This window comes from Carassius auratus, unplaced genomic scaffold, assembly GCF_003368295.1.
Source record: "Carassius auratus strain Wakin unplaced genomic scaffold, ASM336829v1 scaf_tig00214358, whole genome shotgun sequence".
NCBI classification, from domain to species: domain Eukaryota; kingdom Metazoa; phylum Chordata; class Actinopteri; order Cypriniformes; family Cyprinidae; genus Carassius; species Carassius auratus.
Window position 1 is genome coordinate 432,375 of NW_020527631.1, and position 5,655 is coordinate 438,029.

The 5,655-nt window shown below is 32.4% G+C and overlaps 1 long non-coding RNA gene across 1 annotated transcript; it reads right to left on the minus strand.

Moving 5' to 3' along the window:
- Positions 1-1,943: 1,943 nt before the first annotated feature.
- Positions 1,944-5,238, minus strand: LOC113091920 (uncharacterized). The gene is made up of 4 exons (XR_003287474.1): positions 5,022-5,238; positions 4,245-4,313; positions 3,808-3,891; positions 1,944-2,793 (listed from the first exon to the last, which is right to left on the minus strand). It is a non-coding gene; the product is annotated as an uncharacterized LOC113091920 (long non-coding RNA).
- Positions 5,239-5,655: the final 417 nt, after the last annotated feature.

A 5,655-nucleotide genomic window follows, 5' to 3' on the forward strand; every position in this document is an offset into this window, starting at 1 on the left:
TTTGTGACGTGACACTCACCCAGAGCTCCACATCTCATATGCATGTCTTTTTACTTTTTCTTTTGAGAGGTAATATTTCCCATGTCATATTTTTTTCATCATAACTTGTTTTAATAATTAAAAAAGTTTTTTTATTTAATATTATATGATTTTAAATATAAAATAAATCACATTTTGTTTTATCATAGGCTATATTTTATATTATTTTTATTATTATTACAAATTACCTTATTTTCATAATTTGCTGTACAATAAATGCTGCATTTAAAAAAAAAACTTTCTTTCATATTTTAGCGTTATATTTATTATTTGAAATAATAATTATATGAAATTATCTTAAAATAATTCAGTAGCCTACTGATATTATTGTAAAACACATTTTAATAATAAATAAATACATTTTAATGTTAAAAGTAAAAATAATTATTAAATAGCCTAATTTGAAAAGAGAACATTTATATTGACAGAGACAAAAAATGTCAGTCTCTCTCTCTCTCTCTCTCACACACACACACACACACACACACACACAGAGAGAGAGAGACACACACAGAGAGACATATAATTTGAAAAAAGTCATATGATCGTTTTTATTATTTATTTGTAGTTCTATTATATATATATATATATATATATATATATATATATATATATATATATATATATATATATATATAGGGGTGTGGTATAAAAAATCGATTACATTAGACAAATAATGTGAGATAAGCTAAAACAAAAAATGGACAAAAATATGTCTTTGGAGATAACTGCAGATCATCGTTTATTTTTTTCCAAGCAATATTTTGGAAAGGGGGACGTTTAGTATATTTTGTGGGGCTGTTTGGTTAAAGGCGAGTTTACACGAGCTGAACTTGTAAAAGAAAACTGGATGCATCAAAGACAACTTTCCATGTCTCATTATTGTCCGGGTAGCGCGGTAAGGCACGCGCGTGGAGTGCGTCTGAAATGTGTTTTGAAGTCGTTCGTGTCCGGTGTAGTAGTGTAGTGTTTATGGGGTGTGGTTTATGCATTTGATTTGCAAACTAAGCAATCATCGTGTCAATCGTCGCGTACCTTGCCGTGACCAAAGACGTGTGATAAGAAGCGCGACACTTTCGTCGCCCCCCTTCTCGCGTGAGAAGCTACGTGACGTCAAGCGCCTTGTCATTTTTAATATCTTTTTTTTTTCCATTTGTGTGTGTGATTTTGTCAAATGTCTTAAGTGCTGTAGTTAAGTGTTTGTTTGTTTTTTTGTTCGGAGCAAAAAAAAGAAAACTTGCATGTTATAACAATTAGCTCCTCCAAATCCCCAAATATTTCATTATCTTCATAATGCTGACGAAAATATGAGTAAAATTTAATTTACACTGCAGTATATCTAATCAATGAACTTACAATGTTATTTAGAAGTGCACATGTAAAACAACAACCAGGAACAACCAATTCACAGCTTTCTTGTAAGCATCATATATAACTAATGGCACCAAGATAAGGACAGTATAAACCAAAAAGACAACATTTGTATAGGTTTAAGTGTTTTGTCCACCAGAAAACATAAATTGAAAAATGGCTTAATGCATTAATAGTTAAATCCAAAGGCCAAATTTGAAATTAACAATGGACCATGGGCCAGGAGTAAACACTTCAATCATGTAATGTTTTAATAATTTTGTAGTTTATAAATAAACTACAAAATTAATACAAAAAAAATAAAATTTATATATAAAATATAAACATATATACATTCTCCAAAGTCTCATTCATAAAACACAAACACATCAAATAGTTAACTCTATTGTCACAGTGTGAACTCAAATAACACACAATTATCCATAAGCAAGCATTCAGTAGCATCTCAGGAAATTATGAACAGGAGCACAGGTGACTGCTTTAAAAATGCATCCTAGCACTGGAGAGAGAGCTGAAAGAATCACACAGTGTAGTACAGTATAGTAACAGTACTTTATTACAATTACAGTGTTTTGATTTTATCTCACTAGTGTGCACTGAGCAGGGAGGTTGTCTGCACTGTAAATTATAATGAGTAAACCTTATTTTAAAAAAAGCATGCAAACCGATTGCCTTGAAAAAAACAAGTGAAATAAGAATAGTAATTTGTACTAACAAAGGTTTATTTATAAGTGTTGTAAACGTGTAACTCAGAATTACTATTTTCAACAACTAAATTAAGTACATTATACTATGTACGTATTTCAAACAACTCATTTAAATTTAGCTAAATCAAGAAACATTTCCTGCAACTTGGAATTTCTAAGTTGTATTTACTTGAACAGAAATCTAGTTGACCAATTGCCTTTAATGTTCTATTCTTCACACACATTACCCTAAATCAAATGTAGTGACAGTTCAAAGTTAAAGATGATATATTTTTTTCAATGTAGTTTTAACTCGTATTACAAAAATTTTGAAACAAAGCAAAAACAATCTGCTTTTAGTTATGTTAAACAATGGAGGTAGCAGTACAATGATTTTAAATACGGCAATGAGTTGGCCACACAAGTTGCCAATGTTTTTTTTTCTGTCCCAAGTCAAGCATCATATTGTAGGTGCTCTTCACAGTATCAGGGTAACCCACATGTAGTGATGCAAACGTAGCACATGGTGGTCGGGAAGCAAATGTTGGAGGCAAACCCTGGAGACTATTCTTTGCAGTACTACCCTGAACAATGATGGCAGAAGACACTGGGTCAAGATTTGGAGAAGTACTTCATCGTCAGTGATAGTCAGCAAGCCAACAGATACTAGTGCCCAGACTGCATCAGCATCAGACACCTGTATAAAACCAAATAAAAACAATATTAGCATGGAAATGTGGATGATCAGTTTTCAGTGTTTTCTGTCTTGCCTACACTGCCATAACATTGGGTTAGTTCACCCAAACTTTAAATTCACATCATCATTTACTCACCCATGACTTTTAGTTATTTTCAGAACACAAATAAAGACATTTTCAGTTAAATACATTTCTGTCCTTTAACTGAATGTCTATTTACCCAAAATTTTAGACACGTGATCATATAGCAATTACGTCTCTTTCGAAGATTTGAGCCTCTTTTCCACTGTCAGGCCAAACCATTCTTAATTCTCAATGCTTAACCATTCCATTCTGTGCTAATATGGATATGGTTTAATTTTTCACTGTTGGGCTGTCAACAGAGCTCTTTTGAATGCAACATAAATGTGTCAGTCGTTGCCTTAGTAATGCAATAGTTAAGATATCGAACCTGATGTAAATAGCACCCACGTTATAAAAGATTAAATATTACTTTTGATTTTAATATTACCTAGTTTACTTAACTCAAATAGCATGTTGCCCAGCTGCAGAGAAACTGGTGGCTAGGCAAAAACAAACGACCAACCCTGAGCAGTGACTACCATCTAGGCTTTCTACAGCACGTTCAGTGTGTTCAGATAAGAGTTCTGGATCAAGAACAGTTCATCAGACCATGCCTAACGGAGTTCAAGTGGAAATATAACTGAAACTGCTCCTTACAATTCATTGAACAGTTTGGCCCAAAAAGTAGATTAATTGGCTCCATTCATATGGATTGATTTGATGGTTTCTTGGGTGTCAGAGATTTGGGATAAATATCTTCATTCGTGTAATGAAGATGCACAGTTTTTTATGGAATAGATTGACAGGAGGGAGATTAAATGGCACATTTTTCATTTTTGATTGAACTAGGTATGTAATCAACATTAATATTTATAAATGTATCTCAGTAATATACCAGCAAATACACAGGCATGTTTTCTAAAATGGTGTCACTAACTATGGGAACTTACCAAGGCGGGTTAGTTGTAGAAGTATCCGGGGGGATCATGAATTAAAACAGGTAGGCATCAGATGGGTGTGTAGTTCTGTCAAATCTGCATTTTTAATTAGTTTAAAAAGAAAAACTAAGTTTAAGAAATGTAAAAATTACAATAGAAACATGTTTTTCAAAGTGTCAATAAAGAAGTCATTGAAGTCAATAAGCGCTGTTTATTTTAAATATTATTAATAAATATAATAAAACTATTAAACATTTAAGGTAGCATCATACATTTTATGGGTTCTAGGATGTGAAGTGTACTCTTAGATATGTGAAAAGAAACACAGTTACAAATACGGAAATACGGTTACAGGTATTCTGGAACTGCAATAAATTATTTGAAATTGCAAATAAAGCATAGCACATGATTGAGTCAAAAACTGCTCTACTGCTGTTGGAATATCTCACCTTTATTATACTGAGACCGGTGATCACAAGACCGCTGCTCAGAGAAGACAGCTGACACAAGCTTTTTTCCTAAATATGAAAAATAATTCTTCATATAAAATCAAGTTCCACTAATGTTGTGAATTGTAGAACAAGGACACATTCATTTCTTGATATTTGCATTTTTTACAATAGAAATAAATTTTCTATACATCTCTATTTGAGGCATCAGTAATAAAACCAATTCAAAAGCAGCATTTCTTCTGTTACAGTACTCGGTGTTTTTAAAACAGCAAATAAATAATTACTGCAAAACAACTAGCTCATTCAGTTTAAACTTTATATGTCTGATCACGTAATGACTATGATTGCATTAAAATTATGAAAATACATTTGTAAACTGAAAAATGACTTTAACCTACAAAGTGGCCAAAGCCTCACAGTGTTATAAAATTATAGAGGAAATTTTGCAAAAGATTACTGTTAACAATTAATAAATGGCACATATTCTTGCATGTTCTTGAATTGTTCCTCAGAATTTACATGCTTTAATTTTTAACTAGTAAAACATTTTTCAATTTGAGAAATGAAATAAAAAAAAGTCTTTAAAAGTTTTTACATTTACCCAAATGTGCCACAAGTTGTGTATTTCTATAGTTTTTGTTCTAATAGCAGAATAGCAAAGATCGTTGCTCCCTGTAGCTGACACTGGTGCTGACAAGGAGCTAATGTTAGTCAGTTCAAATTAGCAGCACACAGAAAGATACATCCACACACTATTTTTTTTTTTTTACTTACCTTATTATTATTGTGTAGAATTAATCAATCATTCTTTGTCCAGAGGTGAAATGTAAACAGTCTTTCTACTTCTTAGTTTCAGCAAATTCGATGCAGCTTCAAAACTTTGCTTGCTGCTCATGCTCACCGTCCTTATTTCTTCTTCTGTTGTTTTGTTCCTGTTGCACATTAGCGCACTGCTGCCTCTCACTGGTGAATTAATGTAATCGGTTGTGTTGTAGCTACTTGAATATTTTAAGAAAGAATTACTCATTGCAGCATGTTGTTTTATTTGCCTTAAAATTAGCAAATTTTGTAACTTAATAAAACCTAGTAAGTATAACAACTAAGTAAAGATAACTTATTATATTTAAGGAAGCTAAACTATTGTAGTGTGTGTATTTGTACTGTAGGTTTTGTCATCTGAGGCCAAAGTTTGATATTGATAGATCATGTAAGGGTTTTTGACTGGAGAATTTGATTTTGACATAGAAGTTCGCACAAGTTTGTGGCCTAATTGTTAGAGACTTGGACTACTTACAAGAAGGTATCCAGTTCAAGTCTCTGTGCTGGCAGGAGTTGTAGGTGGGAGTGAGTGAATGAACAGCGCTCTCTTCCACCCTCAATACCCATGACTGAACTCAATACCCTGGCA